We start from the raw sequence: 18,488 nt of genomic DNA on the forward strand, positions 1-18,488 counted from the left end.
TTAAACACGTAACCTGAAATAGAAAAGCGAATGCTTTTCTATAACGTAACAACCACAAGTGAAAGTATCCTTAATTAAAGCATCCGCCTCAAAAAAATCGTATTGTTCAACATTAAATAGTAGAGCAAGCGCAAAATAATTTCAGCTTTATCAAATAGATAAATGTTCAAGACACAGACACACCAAATTTGGCACTTTATCAAGACTAGAGCCACACAAAATTTATTAAATTTGTCTGCCCTATCACGTATATATATCATAATTAAATGTTTGCAATACTCATATGTGAAAAAAAATATAATATAAGTTAGTATTTTTTTTTGTAAGCTTTAGATTATAGACAGAGACATGGAGTGGTAACATTATCGTCTTGCATGTTTTGTTTACATTAATAAATGGTAGTGATTTTACAAAAAACATTGAAATTTAGGACTAACATTGTGTAATTTATTTCTTTTCAGGTACCCCCGCCAGAATGACGGAAGCATCGAGTCGCTGAGGAGCCTAAGGAGTCATCACAGGAGAGTTTTTGTTGTGCGTTGGCTGTGGACTGTTGCGGCCGCTGGGAGTGGGCCACTTGCAACTAGTATGTCCGGCCGGAGTTGCAGGTGAATTGTTCTCGGTAGCAGCATCCCGCGCCGCCGTCATTGGTGAAGATCCGTTATATCGTCAGTGGCAGATTTATGCAATAAATCGTTTGTATTGCAGATGCAAATTGCCGGTCGTCAGGAAGAGGAGTTGCGTAGAGTAATCCCACGCAGCTGTCATTGCATTTTTATTGAGCTGCTGGCATTATGTGGTGGAGTTCGTCTCGTGGCAGAGAAGTCGTCATTGAGGATTGTAGCTTGGTCTATCACCGAGGAAAGCCAGGTGCGCCGCGTCTTGTGGCCATAGCGTCAGGATTGGCAGTTTGGGGCCGCTGGTTCGAGATTTGTTGCAGAGGGCCGCCGCAACGAGATAGGCATGGAAATGAATGTAAGAATAGTATTTGGTAAGTATTATATATGTTATTTGTTTTTTATGATTGCATTAATTATTGTTGTTTCAGGTACATTGAGTGGAATTTAATTTAAGGTAAGTATTATATTTGTGTGTAATTGTTTAGATAGTTGCGTTTATAATTGTTTTTTAGGTACTTAAGGAGGAAGCTTGTCTGGGGTGAGTGTTGTATTGCTTTTATAATTGTGTTGATTTTTTGCTTTTCAGGTACGTTTTGTGAGGGCTAATTTGGAGGCCCTTGTTATTGTGATTATTGCAGCTGGAATGCCGCGATTTTGGAGTCAACAAGTTGGCAATTAGATAAGTATTATATTATAAATATAATTCCCAGTAATAGCTTGTGTTCCCTTGTTTCAATAGTTGTAGTTTTGGAAGCTGGAGCTGCGTGCTTGACATCAGCAGGATGGAGCCGACTATTATCATCTGCTACTTTGTCTGTCCGGTTTGTTATTGTCTATATGCTCTTGAGTAATTTTTGTATCCAATTCTTATTTATTTTCCTTTTATTGCAGGTTAGCGGAGAATTCTTTGAAGATACGATACTGAGGAGAATTATTCGTTTTAAGGACAAATTTTGCAGCTTATTAATGTGGCATCAGCGCGGCGCTAATTATCCTTATTAATGCAGTGGCGTCAGGAGAAGGAGACGGCATCATAAAATTGTCAACTTTTTGTGTTTAAAATCGCGAAAGTTGGCGATTTTGTTTTGCTTTTGCGGTGCCTGTCTCTTGTTGTCGGTTGTGTTGAAGGATTTACGTGCGTGGCGTCAGGAGGATGGAGTCGCATATATGTATCTGCTAGTTTGCCTGGCAAGTTTTGCGTTTTTCTGTGTGTCCTTGATTAATTTTGTAACATGTTCTTATTGATTTTCCTTTCCTTACAGGTTATCGGAAGATTATTGAACATACGATAATGCAATTTAGGGACGGATTTTGAGGCTTTTAAATGTGGTGTCAGCTCCGCGCTAGTGATCCTTGATAATGCAGTGGCATCAGGAGGTGGAGACGGCGTCGTAAAATTGTCAATTTTTTGTGTTTATAATTGCGAAAGCTGCCGATTTTGTTTTTCTTTTGCGGAGACCGCCTCTTCTTGTTGGTTGCATTGGATCACCAGTTGGCTGTGGTCAAGGAGGTAAGAGCAAAATTTGATTGTTTTGTTTAATTTCTTATTGGTTAATTGTTTTGTTTTCATGTTTTATGATAGCGTCAACTAATGTAGGCGCTCGTCGATCTGGGAGATTATAAGAGTAGCAGGAAGGATAGATTTTGCAGCTCCGCGCTAGGTGCTCTGATCGAAGCGTAGGCAGCTTATATAGCCCGCCTATTGCAGCGCAGCACTGCAAGTAGATTGCATCGGTGATAAGGGATACTATCAGGGACCGTGTGGAAAGAAAGTTCAGGTAAGTGACGTAAGTAAACTAATCCTTTTCATATCGATCTTCACCTTATAGGCCTTGGTTGGTTTTTTCCGTATCGTTTCGTCAGGATCAGCTGAAGTGCGTTTTCGTAAGCTTGTTTATCCGGATGCTTTGAGGTGAGAGTATTGTTTATATTTTATTGCCATTATCTAATTGAATTTGTATTCCAAGAAAATTAGGCTGAGTCGAGGAAGGTGATGACCGTGCAAGAGTTTGGGAGCTGACTGAAGTGCGCTTTTCCATCGGATATAGATATCGTTAGAATAGATATAAGTAGATGTAGGTTTAATTGGATGTTTCCATGTCAAGATTGATATCTCTTCCTTGTATGATTAAGGCCGATAAACTGTCGATTTTCTTCTCTAAATTGTCGACTCTATTTGCTAGGTTTGTTGTGTGGTCGTCCGAGAGGCCTTTTTGTAAGTTAGGATTGGAGTTTATTGGCGATGGCGTGGCTTCATCAATAAATCTTGGTTTGAAGCTAGCTCTGGCAGCTCTGCTGGTAGTAGGAGGGCTGTCGTTGCTAACTTGCATGGGATTTGAAGTACCTTTTTCAGGTTCCTGGTCATTTTCTTCACTCCTTTGTTTTCGGAGCATTTCCTGGTAATTTTCCAGATGTCTTTGCGCTGGGTTGCTTGTCTTGGATACCAGTCTTGGCTTTGCATTGTTTTTTGAAGTTAACCTACCCTTTTTTGGTATCTTATTAGTGTTTCGGCGCCATTTATTCAGCCGCATCTGAACGGCAGTGTCATGGGAGGAAAAACGTGGCCTTCTGTCATTCATATTAACATCGACTTTCTGGCTGCTTCCTGGCGGGCTTCAGCGATTGATCTGCTCAGGATTGCTGAGCTGTGTCGCAGCCGAGGGGTATTATTGCGTGGAGGAGGGCCTTGACGTCTATAAAAGTTATTTGTTGCGTCTTTAATTATCCGAATTTTGTTTGTGTCAATGTTGTTTGCCGCAAGCTTTTGTTTTTCGGCCTTGTAAGCGGGGTATCCTTTGTAAGCACTGATGTGCTCTCCAGAGCAGTTGACGCAGGTAGCAGGGGTGGTTCTTGGCTTGGTGCAACAAGATGACAGGTGATCGCCAGCGCATTTCATGCATCTTGGTGGCCTCATGCATGAGTTTTTGGCATGCCTGTAGCCCTGGCATCTGTAGCACTGGACCGGCTCCCGTGTCCTGTTTTTTCTTTCAATGTCTACCCTTTGCCCACCGATTTGTTTGAGTTAGATAATTTTGTCATGACTGCCGTCCTTGGCCATGACGATCTCCACTTCAAACATGCGCATGGGGCCACCTGTAGCCGGATTCGTCATATTTCTGACGAAACGCGCTGTGAATCCGAGCGTCAGCAACTCCTTGACAATTCACGAGCATGGAGTGGAGTGGTGGAGATGTCTGATTACTACTCGGAAGCCCCTCTCGGACTTTGGCTGGTTGGTGAATAGAGGAAAGCCGTTAGCTATAAGGACATCTTTGATTTTGTGGTAGGCGGTCATGTCCCTGGCCTGAATCCTGACCCCGTTCCCTTAAATTGCCCTGGTAGTGTAGCTGGAGACTCCTGATGTATAGTTTAGCTTTTCCAGGAGCGGGACAATTTCTTTGACGTCGTTGACGAGTATGGGTGGTGCTCTGCGGCTGTGTGGCACAAGTTTCCAAGGTGGTAGCTCAGCATCTGTATTTTGAGGGGCTGGCGTCGTTGCGCTGCGTGCAGGAGCATTGGTGCTGCAGGGTAACGGCTGGTGGGAGTGTCGATTCCTGGTTTTGGATTCCTCATATACAGATTTGGCTGCCTTGCTTTGGAAAACGGGTGTGGTGAGGGGTGGAAAAATGCTGGGAGATTTGAAATTGGAGGTCGCGCATAATCTTTTATTAGGTGTCTTGAAGCTTGAGCTGTCCAGATCGTCATTTGTCCTCTTGGCCGGAGTTTTCGTTATTGGAGCCGGAACAGAGGCTGTTCCAGCAACCACTTTCGAAAAACTCATGCGCTGCTCGTCTGGGCTCCTGGACGGTGAGTTGAATAAGTCCCGCTTGGCAGCCGGCCGACTAAGGGTTTGGGCTGTTGTTAAATTCACCACAGTGGGCATGGCGCTATTGTTGGGTTTTAATTTTAAATCACCCTGAGAAAAAGGGTGTAAAGAAGCATTCCTTTTGTAAGGGGAAATGCTTCTTTTCCCAGTATTTACAGAGCGAATGGTGGGTGTAATGACCCGCTTAACCACAGTAATACACGTTAGGGTTTATGGCTTGTAATGAGTTAGTTTATTTCGGTTTAATAATATTCGCGCACCCACTCCGCTTCACAGTTCGCACCCGAATAATCCCTTCTCTCACTCCTCTGCTGGGCGATCGTTCGCGCCTGTCCCGTCGCTGCTCTCTCGATGCTTGGTTGTTGGCAATGCCGGTTGCCACATCCCTCCTTTATTGACGAGTTTTAGCTTTAATGGCGGCAGGGGGGGGTGGATCCCGAGGCCTCCTTCTGTGGGCTGAAGTACTGCGACCTCCGAAGTTGGTGTTGATTCCGGTAGGCTGGCATCTGATTGCGGCGTTGGGCAGGAGGCTGGATACGTCTGGCTAGCCGGGACTTTCTTAAGATGTGAGGCATTTCTTGTTAGTTTTCTACCACCCCCTTCGATCACCACAATGTTATTGTGTCGTTCTAACACCGTAAATTCCGTCTTGTCGAAGTTTGATGTAAGTTTGTTTGGGAACATTACGTTTTTCAAAAGTACCTTGTCGCCCACTTCTATATCGACTTCCTTTGCCCCTCTTCTTTTGTCGGCTGCCTGCTTTCCCTTATATTTTCCAATAATGTCTTTATCTCTTTCCTCAGAGTCTAAGGTTTTCTCGTAGATATCCCCAACGCCTGGTATTTTGTCACGGATGACTCTGCTGAACATTAGCTTTGTGGGCGCTGACCCTGTTGTTCCATGTGGGGTTACATTGTACATCAAAATAAACTTTTGGATTTCCTCTTTGTAGTTTTTCCCATTTGCGTATGCTATTTTTAGGCGTTTCACAAGGGCTCTGTTCATGTTCTCAACTTCCCCGTTTGCTTGCGGCCAATACGGTGGGGTCCTAACCTGTTCAATGCCGCACGCTTTGCAGTAGTTAGAAAACTCCTCGCTAACATACTGGCGTCCGTTATCAGTTCGTAGGTACTCAGGATATCCCAGTCTACAAAAGATTTCTTTCATTGCCTCTATCAGGGTCGTTGAAGATATGGTTTTAAGAAACTTATGCTCCATATATCGTGAAAAATAGTCAATAAAGACTAGAACATATTCATTGTTAGGTAACGGACCTAGCAGATCCGACGCTACCCAAATCCACGGGCCAGTGGGAAAAGGATTTCTATCCATAGGCGGTGGTCGGATGTCTTGAGATACCAGGCAACAATCTCTGCAAGCTTTGACAAACTTTTCTGCCTCTCGGTCTATTTGTGGCCACCATACTTTGGACCGCAGGCGGCGTTTCATTGCTGTCTCGCCGGGATGACCTTCGTGGGCTAACTCCAGTATTTTCATTCTAAGAGATCTCGGCACGACTACTCGGTTTCCCCTCAACAGGAGCGAGCCAACCGCTGACAGCTCGTTACGAAACGGATAGAAGCTCACTGAACTATCAGGCTTCCAGGAGTCGTTTTCCAGGCAACCGATTGCGTCCATAATCTCTTCATCCCTCTTGGAAGATTCTGCTATTTCCGAGATTGTCATAGATTTTGGGATGGAGCTCTGTACGACGCGTAGGATGCTGTATTCCGTCCTGAGATCGATTGGTTCTACCGTAGATAGTTGGCAGAGACGAGACAACGCATCTGATATGTTGTCTTTTCCGGATTTATAGATAACGGTGAACGTATATGCCTGGAGTCGCAGCAGCCACCTTTCAATGCGGGCCGGGGGCTTGGATGTTGGTTTGAAAATGGCTTCCAAGGGTTTGTGATCGGTTACGAGTTCGAAGTGCAGGCCTGCCAGAAAGTAATAAAATTTCTCCACTGCCCAAACCAGTGCTAGGCTCTCCTTTTCCGTTTGGGAGTAGCGTTTCTCCACCTCTGACAGGGCCTTGCTAGCAAAGGTAATTATTAATGGTTCGTTGTCGACTTTGAATTGCAATAAGACAGCCCCAAGGGCAACCGGGCTAGCGTCCGCAATCACCCGAGTTCGATGTTTAGGATCGAAATATGATAGTTTGGGTACCTTGGATAGGAGATTCTTAAGGTTGTTGAAAGCATTTTTCTCGGCTTCGCCCAGGTGAATTTGTTTTCAGTTTTCAGCAGTTTTCTTAGAGGATCTGTGTGACTTGCAAGGTCCGGAATGAACTTTCCGACGTAGGTTACCAAACCGAGGAAGCTCCGTGTTTCCTCTTTGTTCTTCGGGTCTCTGAAAGATCGGATGACGTCAATTTTCTCTGGGTCGACTTCTATTCCCTTGTCGGATAAAATATGTCCGAGGAATTTTAGTTTCCTTGTCTTCCAGATGCATTTCTCTTTATTCAGTAGGACATTATTTTCCTGGAATATCTCGCATACTTCTTTTACGGCGCTGTCGATTTCGAGGTCAGTTGCGCCAAAAATGATTATGTCATCGATGAAGTTCATGGCGTTAGGTACCGTAGATAACATCTGCTCCAGAAGGCGTTGAAAAATTTCGGGAGCAGAATTAACTCCAAACATCAAACGCTTATAGCGGAAAAGTCCCCTTGGGGTTATGAACGTTGTTATCTCCCGGCTCGATTCATCAAGGGCCACTTGGTGATAGGCGTCCTTGAGGTCTAGGCGTGCGAAGAATTTCGCCTCTTTGAGTCTGGTCATAAAGCAATCGAAAGTTGGTAATGGATAGTTTTCCCGTAGGATAGCTTTGTTTGCCAGTCGCATGTCGACACATAAGCGGATGTCCCCGTTCTCCTTAAACGCAAGCACGATGGGAGATATCCAAGCACTCGGACCCTTGACTGGTTCAATTATATCTCGACTCAGGGCTTCCCCCAGTTTTTCCATGACTTTGTCCTCGAGCGCTGCCGGGATTCGTCTCACCGGTTGTTGAACGGGTTTTACGTCATAATCGATAGACAGCCTTACTTCAATGTTTTTCCAACTCGGAAAAGGCTCTATTTCTTCAATCCGGTTAATGTTTCTTCCCAGTCGGAGGACTTTTAACTCGATAGCTGTGTCTCGGCCCAACAGAGATTGTTCTCCATTTTCAATCACGTAAAATGAAGCAATCCCTTCGGCACCCGGCTCGACGGAAATTGGGGCCTCGAAAATACACATTACTCGAAGTAATTTATTAGAGGCATAGGCTCGGAATTGCTTTTCTGTATGGGTTCTTACGTTAAAGACTGTGGCCTTTCTCTTCACTAGCAGAGACCAGTCCGCGTGGCTGATAAGGTTAAACTTGCACCCCGAGTCAATGATTAAAGGAATTTCGCGGCCTCCCACTCGGCATCGTATGAACTCCTCTTCATCCTCGCTTGACACTCGAAAGCAATGTGCCTCGCCCTTTTTAAGTTTGGAGCTGGTGGCCTCCTCTTCGACAGATCGTATGTACGTGCGAGGCCTTTTTAGGTTATTCCTTTGGGACTTAGGGAATCGGCTGTTCAGGTTAGTTCGGCACTTCCTGGCATAGTGTCCAGGCTTCGAGCATTTATTGCAAGTCACATTTCTTGCCGGACATGATGGGTCATTGTGTGTGTGTCCGAATTTTCCACATCTGGGGCATTCCCCACTCTGCTTGAAACCACGATGTGCAATTTTACAGATGGGTTCCGCACTTGGTCTTGATGTCATTTCTTTTGATTCCTTGTTGATCTGCTCCTCAACCTGACATACTTCGATCACTTCCTCTAGTGAATTTTCCTTCCCCAGGAGTCTTTTCTTGAGGTCTAGAGGTGCCCACACATCTATAATTTTATCCTTAAGACATATATCCTCAATCTCCGCTTTTGAGGATCCAAATGCACATCGTTGCATTTGTTGACGGAGTCGCAGCAAGAAATCCCCAAAGCTTTCTGTGTCCAACGGTGTCAGACTTCTGAATAGATGTCTCTCAAACGTTGAGTTCTGCTTTGGTGAGAAGTGTTTATTTAGATGGTCGATGAGGATTTTGTAGATGTCTTCTTTATTTCCGTCGCAGGGCTCAACTAGCGCACCAGGTAGGGAGAATACTACTGACTGTAGCTGGACTCCTCCCAAAAGCAGTAGCTTACTCCTCTTCTGCTTCTCGGTAACAATGCCCTCGGCCTCGAGGTATATTGTAAATGCCCTCAACCACTTCTCCCATTCATTTCGGAGGATTGCCTTGTCGATCACCTCGCACAGAAACGGTTTAATGACACTGTCGGTCATTTTAAATACGGGACCTAGACTTGGGGTTTAAAAAAAAATACATTATTAGATTTATGACTTGACTTGTAATTAATACCCGGCCCTCTTAGGAGCTTGTAATTATTACTCAGTCTCAGTTCAATAATACCTCCAATTTACATTTGGGGTTTAGTTGTTTAACTTTTTCCTTTTTAATTTTATTAATTCTTTTGGCTTGTGGAGAGAATACTGCTCCACCCGACCTTTAACCTTCTGTTTACCACTCAAACCGATTACTCAGCTCTTTTCTTACAAGCTTGTAATGTTATCTTTTTTTTTTTTATTAGATTCTTTTATACAAATTTTTTTTTTATTTATATATTTTCGTGTTCCGTTTCTTTTATTTTTTTCTAAATATGCTTTGGCTTGTACCACTACTCAGCTCCTCTATTTAGAGCTTATAATGCGTACTCGGCCCTTGCAACTCTTTGGTTGCTAGAGAAATTTCTCAATCAATCACCTTTCAGGCTTGTAAAGAGTATTACTCTTTACCCGGCCTTATTAGTTATTTTTTTTTTTAATCTCCTGGTTGCTAGAGAGTGTCTCTCTAACTCACCTTCTCTTAAGCTTGCGAAGAGTAATCTCTTCACTCAGCCTATCTGTCGGAGTGCATGTGTGTTGGATGAGAGTGAGTGAAAAATTGTGCATACAGAATCACTGATTCTGCTTTGTGCTTAAAGTCAGTTTATGTTGGCAACGTGCAATCTGCACTCCCGCAGCTTATTCTTTCTCTCCTCTTTCTTAACACTTTCACATATGTATATGCCGGTAAGCCCATTCAATCACACACACACTCACGTCCAGCCTATATCACGCCAGTCGTTTACCGTAATTTCGCGCCCTTTTCCCTAATTCATCAAATTTTCCAAGGTTTTAGTTATTATTATTATCATTTACCGATTTTTCCACTCGTCGCCAATGTAATGACCCGCTTAACCACAGTAATACACGTTAGGGTTTATGGCTTGTAATGAGTTAGTTTATTTCGGTTTAATAATATTCGCGCACCCACTCCGCTTCACAGTTCGCACCCGAATAATCCCTTCTCTCACTCCTCTGCTGGGCGATCGTTCGCGCCTGTCCCGTCGCTGCTCTCTCGATGCTTGGTTGTTGGCAATGCCGGTTGCCACAGTGGGTTTCTTGCTTAAGCTGAGTTTCGAAATGTCCGGCTTAGGGTTAAAAATTGACCAAAAAGCGTAGACAGTTGTACTTGGTCTTTCCTCCTGCTTGCTTTCATTAATTTGTATAAGTGGGGAAACAATTTCCCCACTGTCAATATCATTGGCTTTTTTGAGATGAGAGTCAAGATTGGATAACGCGGGAGATCTAGAGCAGCTTTCAGAATTTATTTCAGTGGCTTTATTTGTTTGCGTATGTGAAGGAGGGGTAAAGCATTGAGTCCAATTTTGGTGGATGAGCTGAGATTTTTCTCTGTGCTGTCGCTGTGTGGTAGAGAGGGGAAATTTCCCATAGCGTCGATCAGTTTGGCGCCTCTTAAATCTGTGTCCGTATTAGTGGCTGCGGCTGCATTAGTGCAGATCGCTGTGGTGGGTAAGTACTCTCTTTGAGTAGCGTCGGTTTGTTTGAGTCGTTGTGGGGAGTGAATTTCCCTTGTGTATTTGTGAAGAGAATGGAGGAGAAGGCGATTTCCCCTTCGAGATGCTGCTTTTGGCGCCAACATTGACTGCAGCAGTATTGGTGAGCGAGAGGGGGTCTCTTTGGGCATTTTTGGTGTTTATATTCTCTTTCTTATTGAGTGAAAGGGAATTAAAGAAATTCAAGGCTACCCAAGAAGAGTTATTTGGCTTTTCTTTTGATTTGGAGGCAATTTCTTCTGGTTAATAATGACGGTATTAACCAGGGAATTGCCAGACCCGTGGGACATAGGCGAAATATTTAAATAAGAAGGGGAAGATCGCTCTTCTGAACTAGAGGTAATTGAAAGTACCTCGTCTTCAGGAAAAAGGTGGTCAGAACTGGACATGTTTATTTTTTTTTTTTTTATTATATTTAAAAATTTAAGCGATACTAGTAGAGGTATAAATACCCTGGATTTTTGATTTTAGTGTGTTCTCCAGTTTATCGTATCTTTGCTTTGAATTTCCTCCTTCTCTTCTAAGATTTCTCCTGGTTTACTTTCTTCCTTTCTCTCTGCGTTTCTTCTCCTTATTCCTTTGGTTGTGGCGGCGTCTTTTCCAAGTTGCACAATTACTGTTTTATTGTTCGTTTTCGTTAGACCACTGAATGTTAATTGTTGTCGCGGTTTAATACTTTGCGGCCGGAAGACAATTTATAACAATTAATTTGTCTATTGAAGAACGAGTTTAGTTAAGTTTGCGCATGAGAGTAATAGGCAAGCGAAGCGCGTTTGTTTTAATTAAATAAATTTAATTTAATTATTTATTTATTTATTTATTTAATTTATTTTATTTATTTATTTAATTCATTTTATTTAAACTTTTTTAACTTTGCTTTTTTTTTACTTTGTTTTTTATTTTTTTTTTTTAACTTTGTAGATTGAGGTACGGAGACAGAATGAATTCTGTTCCGCATCCACAATTTATTTTGCCTTTGATTACAATGTGTGTAATATATAGGTACAATTATTTGAAATTTAGAGTTTTAACATTGCATGGGGTGAGTTTGGGGCTTGGACATAGTTAGTATTAATGTAGTATTTGTTAGTTTAGATTTCAACAGTAACATGGACTGGTAACATTAAAATTTGCATGGTTTGTTTACATTTAACAATTGGATTATTTTACAATAGATTTTGCAATTTTGACTAACAATGTTGTTTGATTTATTTCTTTTCAGGTACCCCTGCCAGAAGGACAGGAGCGCCGAGTCGTTGGAATCCTCAGGAGTCATCACCGGTGAGCGCCTGTAGTGTGTTGGCTGTGATTTGTTGTGGCCGCTGGAAGAGCTCCGCTTGCAACAAGCTCGTCCTGGTCGGTGTTGCAAGCAATTGCATGAGTTTTGAAGAAGCTAAATCCCGCGCAGCCGTCATTGGAATGTATTGGAGCTGCTGGCAACATGGTGGTGGAGACGAAGGTTGCACGGAGCGCCGCGTCCTGTGCCCATTGCGTCGGGACTGGCTGCTAGGAGCTTCCAGATCAGGAATAGTTGCCGAGGACCGCCGCAACGGTAGAGGTCATGGTATTTCAGGATGTTCCGGGTCAGGAATTGTTGCCGAGGACCGTAGCAACGATTGGGGCCATGGAAATGAATGTAAAGTAAAATTTTAGGTAAGTATTACATTTGTTAATTGTTTTTGTGGTTTCACTAGTTTTTTGTATTTTTCAGGTGCCCAGGCTGGACGATATTTGAAGGTAAGTATTTGTTTATTTATATAGTTGTATTAATTATTGTTTTTCAGGTGTGTTTTTTAGGTAGGCTGTTCTGAAGGTGGGTATTATGTTGGTTTTAAATTGTACTAAATTTTTGTTTTTTTTTTGTTTTCAGGTACATTTGTAGCAGCTAATATTAGGTCCATCGTAGCTGGGATGCCGTGGTTTTGGGTTCTTCAAGTTTCAATTAATCTGGAGGTAAGTATTTTGTTTGTTGTTATAATTGCAGTAATATTTGTTTTTGTTTTTTGGTACATTTGTAGCAGCTAATATTAAGGCCGTCGCAGCTGGGATGCCGTGGTTTTGAGTTCTTCAAGTTGGCAATTAGATAAGTATTAAATTTACAATATATTTCCCAGAATAGCTTGTGTTTCCTTCTTTCAGTATTAGCAGTCTTGGAAGGAGGATGCATGCGTGTTTTCAGCAGGATGGAGTGGCGATATTGGTATTAATTGCTTTGCTTATCCGGTTTGATGTTTTCTATGTGTTCTTGGTTAGTTTTGTATCACGTTCTTATTTATTTTCCTTTTATTACAGGTTAGTGGAAAATTCGTTGAAAGTGTGATGCTGAGGAAATGTATTCATTTTGAGGACAAATTTTGCAGCCTTTTGGTGTGGGGTCAGATCCGCGCCGGTGATCCATATTAAGGCAGTGGCATCAGGTAGCGGAGACGGCATCATAGTTTTGTTAGTTTTTGTGTTTATTAACGCGAAAATTCGCGATTTTGTTTTACGTTTGAAGGGCCCATCTCCTCTTGTCTGTTGCGTAGGATGTGGGTCATTGACTGCGGTTAGTGAGGTAAGTGCTTTATTAGGTTTTGTTTTATTTATTTGTGATTTGTTTGTTGTTAATAAATTATTTGTTTTTTTTTTGGTTTTAGTATCAAATTACTGTTGGCGCTCGTCCGGCTGGAAGTTTGTAAGAGCAGCAAAGTTTCCTGATCGACGCGGAGGCAGCTTAGATGACCCGTATTTTGCGGTGCGACGATGTGTGAAGATTGTAGCGGAGTTGAAGTATTATTCAAGGGACTGTGCGGCAGGAAAATTCAGGTAGGTGACGATGTGCATATATTGCTGCAGCGAGTCGTCTTATATTCATCATGTTTTTGCCGCACTAATCCTTTTCGAATCCATCCTCCGGTACCTCCCTTATGTCAAGGAGTTAGTTTTATTCGCATCACTTCGTCAGGGTCAGCTGGAGTGCATTGTCGTTGGCTTTATAATCCGGATGCGTTGAGGTGAGGGTATTAATTAGGTTTTTGTACCATCCATCTAATTGGTTTGTTTTTCCTCAGGATTTTACGTTTGGCATGAGAAGAAGATATGTATCATTGTTGTCAAGAGAGAAGCAGGTCGACATGCGTCTTTCCGTCGGTCATAGTTTGTAGTTTGTATCTTAATTAATTAGGAATTAATTGTAAATACATGTATTTTTGGTTTTAATTGCTTTAATTAAATTGTGAAGACTAATTAGGTTGGTCAGCTTCGGGTTCGTAGTCTGGGATTATAATTTTGATTACAGTGGTGGGTTGTCCGAGCATTAGTTCCAGAATTTCCTCTCTGGTCCTTAGTCCTTTTCTGAATAATTTGCTGTAATGATTTATTTCAAGTTCACACCATCTGTCTGGTGGTCCCTTCTCTAAAGCTTTTCTCCTTTCGGCTTTTTCCTTTTCCACTCTCATTTTCTCAGCTATAGATTGCCTTATTTCCAATTCTTGGTCAGCAATCAGGAGGAGGGTTGGAAGGGTCTGTCTGTATTTGGTTCTCATTTTTGCGACTATTTCAGCTTCCTCGTTTTTTGTATAATCATGTATGGAGCTGTAGGTGGGTTCCGCAGGTGGTTTTGGTTGGTGTTGTTGAAGAGGCAGGAAATATTTTGAAAATTGCTTGACGTATCTGCTTCTGCTTAGTTCCAGTCTGATAGGCTTGTAGGCGTTAATAAGGAGGTCATATATTAGAGGGTTTTCATGGTCAGTAAGGGAGTTGGCGAAGCGTTGGCTTGCTTTGTGGAAAATTTCGTCGAATTATTTAATGTTATAAATTGTCCTTATGGTTGCTTGTCTCGTATATCTGCTGGCGTTAATGATTCGTCTGACATATTTGTTTTCCATTGTTTGAATTTTGTTTGCTTGGGTGTCCGATACCAGCGAGCCCCATATTGCTAAGGCAATATGACAATTTGTTTCCAGAGGAGAATCTTTGCGTTTTTAGGTAGGTGGCTATTTTTTCCTACTAGCCATTCTAGTTTTTTGTAAGCAGCTATAGTCTTTCCTTTCAGCAGCGTTATGTGTGCTCCAAAGGTCAGTTTTCTATCTAGCATAAGTCCGAGATAGCGTTGCTTGTTTAATTTTGGCTCTTTGTCCATTAATTGTTGGAGGAGTGTATGCATTAGTTTCTTCTCTTTTTAGGGAGAAGAGAATGTGTCCGGTTTTTTTTTGCGTTAATTGCTATGTCCCATTTTTTTGACCATCTACAGAAAACATTAAGGTAATTTTGATTTAGGTTGATCGCAAAATTGGTATATTTAGACCGGCTAAGAATTATGGTATCGTCTGCATATGTAGCTAAAATAGTATTTGTTTGGTTGTAATCAGGGAAGGATATGTGACGCATATAGTCTTTTACGATTGGGTAGGGCATATCAGATGAGTATATTGAGTAGAGGACCGGACCCAGTATGCTGCCCTGGGGAACTCCTGCTCTAATTTTTCCTATCCTAGACGTCGTTTCACCGTCGATCCTGACAGAGATGCGTGCTTCAATTTTTTTGGGAAATGTCCAGTTTTCAGGATGTTGTTATAGATAAGTATTAGGTATAATCTGGCTTTTGTGGGTAGGTTTTTTATGGTTTTGTTGTTAAGGTTGTCAGTTCCTGGGGTTTTTTTTAATTCCAGTGAGTTTATCAGCTCATTTATTTCAGCCAGTGTGACTGGTTTGAAGGTGCTGTTACCGGATTCGCCGTTCGGATCTAAAGATCTGAATTTTTCTAATTCACTTCTGACGAATTCCGTGTCTTTGGCGTCGTTATTTTGATTTGCCTTGAAGCGGGACTCAAGGTGGGCTGCAAAAGCTTCAGCTTTTCATCTAAGGTCCTGGTCCAGGGGTAGTCAGTTCTTAGGCGGTTGTCGTCATTGTCCTTTTTTATCGGCCAACAGGGACGAGGTTGCTTTTTGATTGTGTTTGTAGTTTTCCATAGTTTTTGCATTCTATATCGGTCTGTGGTGTCGATGTCCTGTAGGTTGCGGTTGAGGAGTTTTAGTTTGAGCTTTCTGATTTCTTTAGACAGTCTATTTTGCACGTTTTTAAACCATCCTCGGGCTTCGTCAGTTCCTACTGCCCTTAAGATTCTATTTAGCTCCTTTTTTTTTTTTTAGGTGCGATTTAGGTGCGCAAATCTTGCGATTTGATGGGTGGCTTCGTTGGCTGCAGATTTTATGTTGTTGATAAAAATGTCTATGCAGTCGTCAATGTCCTGTCCTGTGCGTATTTCCGTATTTAGTAATATTTTGTTTTCTAGATTTTTCTTGAATTTCGTGAGATTTGTTCTTTTTTGTATAATTGCATTGTTTGTTGTATTAAGTTGCCAGTCGGTGTCATCGGGATCTAGGACTATTTGGATAGGGAGGTGGCCGAGCTGAGTTCATCTGTAGAGTAAGTTTTTAGTTTTTGAGTATGGAAGCCCTTGCAGATTGCAAAGTCCAATGCAGAGGGCTGTTTTTTCTTGTCAAAAGGAAAGTGTGTGGCTTGGCCGGTGGCCACTATGTCAAGGTCTTTTCCTGCAAGGATTGACTGTGACAGGATCTTCCCTCAGCGCAAGATAAAAAGTTACCCCAGAGTCTGTGTTTGCAGTTCCAATCGCCGCCAAGTACAAATTTGGTTTTTCCGTCGAGGAGCATGTCGAAGTGGTTGAAGAGCTTTGAGAATTGCTCAGTGGTCCATTTAAATACAGGTGGGCAGTATATTGAGGCAACAATTGTCATGTTTGCGCGTATGCGACTTGAAGGTATAAGTGCTATGGGTGCGCTTTGCATGAAATCAGTCTCTATGGGATTAAGGCAGGTGTGTCGAATGTTTTGATTGACGATGGTAGCCGTGCCGCCTTTTCTGTGTGAAATAGGGTTTTGTGCTAGGTATGTGTGGAAACCTTTGAAGTTTAGTGCGTTGGAATTTCGCTCTAACCTGGTTTCTGTTACTAGCATAATTTGGATACCTTCTTTTTTAATGTAGGCCTCCAGTTCATTTATTTTGTTAGTAATTCCGCATGTGTTCCAATATCCTATTTTAAGGGTATTGGAAGATTGTCCGTTATTTAGATTTAAAGTCATAGTGGGAGTTTAATTTGCGTTGAGGATTTGAAGATTCAGGAGGTCATGAGGTGTGCTAAGGTCGGCGCTTTGGTAGATTCGAGGCACTTGAATAACAGTTCCATTAGGTTGTCAATTTTGTTTCGATATTTTCCACTTGTGTAAGACTTTTACTGTGGTAGTCAGAGGGTTTTTTTTGCGGATTTGAGTAAGTGTCCATAGACGTGGGGATGTTGTCTTCTATAATCCTTGGCTTAAAGAATGCTCTGGCAGCTCTGCTGGTGGTCGGCGGGCTGCCATCGACTCCCCTCCTTATGTTTGTCATATTTTCTTCAGGGTCCTGGTCCTTGCGTTCACATCTTGCTTTGCGGAGCTTGTCCTGGAAACTTTCCAGGTGCCTTTGTGCCGGGTTGCTCGTCATGTTAGGTGGTCGTGAATTTGGCTTATCCTTGGGATTGATCGTGCCTTTATTGGAGACATTGTCTGGATTGCGTCGCCATTTACTCAGCCGCTTCTGGATGGCCAAGTTGTGGAAAGATAGGCGTGGCTGGATTTGCCTTGCATCGTTTCTGTTTTGCCGGAAAGAGTTCTTCCGAAATGCTCTTGTTGTGTCATGGCGGGGTTCAGCTGTTGTCCTGTTGAATAATGATGAGCTGAATGGCAGCCGGGGGTGTTGTTGCGAGAGGGAGGGTACCGTCGTCCATAGTTGTTTGTGTTAGCATCCTTGATTGTCCGTATTTTGCTGATGTTAATGTTGTTCACTGCCAGTTTTCGTTTTTCAGCCTTATAACCATCCCTTATACGCACTTATATGCTCTCCAGCGCAGTTTGCGCAGGTGGCGGGTGTGGATTTTGGCTTGGTGCAACAGGATGACAGGTGATCGCCAGCGCATTTCATGCATCTTGGTGGTCTCATGCATGAGTTTTTGGCATGCCTGTAGCCCTGGCATCTGAAGCATTGGACCGGCTCCCGTGTCCTGTTTTTTCTTTCAATATCCACTCTTTGCCCACCGATTTGTTTGAGTGAGATAATTTTGTCATGACTACCGTCCTTGGCCATGACGATCTCCACTTCAAACATTCGCATGGGGCCACCTGTAGCCGGATTCGTCATATTACTGACGAAGCGCGCAGAGAATCCTAGCTTCAGCAACTCCTTGACAATCCACGAGCATGGAGTGGAGTGGTGGAGATGTCTGATTACTACACGGAATCCTCTCTCAGACTTTGGCTGGTTGGTAGATAGAGGGAAGCCGTTGGCTGTAATGACATCTTTGATTTTGTGGTAGGCGGTCATGTCCTTGGCCTGGATCCTGACCCCGTTCCCTTCGATTGCCCTGGTGGTGTAGCTGGAGACTCCTGCTGTATAGTTTAACTTTTCTAGTAGCGGGACAATGGTGCTCTGCGGCTTTGAGGCACAAGTTTCCAAGGTGGCAGCACTGCGTCTGTGTTTTGAGGGGGTGGCGTCGTTTCGCTGCGAGCAGGTGCATTGATGCTGCAGGGTAACGGCTGGTGGGAGGGTCGATTTCGGTTTTGGATTCCTCATATACAGATTTGGCTGCCTTGCTTTGGAAAACGGGTGTGGTGGGGGGGGGGAAAATGCTGGGAGATTCGAAATTGGAGGTCGCGCATAGTCTTTTATTTGGCGTCTTGAAACTGGAGCAGTCCAAATCGTCATTATTCCTCTTGGCCGGGGTTTTCGTAGTTGGAGCCGGAACTGAGGGTGCCACAAAGATTGGACCTGTTCCAGCAACCACGAGAAACTCATGGGCTGCTCGTCTGGGCTCCTGGAGGGTGATTTGAATAAATCTCGCTTGGCAGCAGGCCGACTAAGGGTGCGGGCTGTTGTTAGATTCACCACAGTGGCATGGCGCTATGGTTAGGTTTTAATTTTAATCACCCTGAGAAGAAGGGTGAAAAGAAGCATTCCTTTGGTGAGAGGAAATGCTTCTTTTCCCAGTATTTACAGAGCGATTGGTGGGTTTCTCGCTTAAGCTGAGTTTAGAAATGTCCGTGGAGCATAGCAACTTGTGTAAATAATTTGTTTATTATTA

The 18,488-nt window shown here is 42.9% G+C and overlaps 1 long non-coding RNA gene across 1 annotated transcript; it reads left to right on the forward strand.

The window, feature by feature from the left end:
* Positions 1–11,498: 11,498 nt before the first annotated feature.
* Positions 11,499–12,322, forward strand: LOC117149977. The gene is made up of 4 exons (XR_004460638.1): positions 11,499–12,028; positions 12,087–12,112; positions 12,160–12,172; positions 12,246–12,322. It is a non-coding gene; the product is annotated as an uncharacterized LOC117149977 (long non-coding RNA).
* The last annotated feature ends 6,166 nt before the right edge of the window (positions 12,323–18,488 follow it).

This window comes from Drosophila mauritiana, unplaced genomic scaffold (assembly GCF_004382145.1).
Source record: "Drosophila mauritiana strain mau12 unplaced genomic scaffold, ASM438214v1 Y_07, whole genome shotgun sequence".
NCBI lineage: Eukaryota > Metazoa > Arthropoda > Insecta > Diptera > Drosophilidae > Drosophila > Drosophila mauritiana.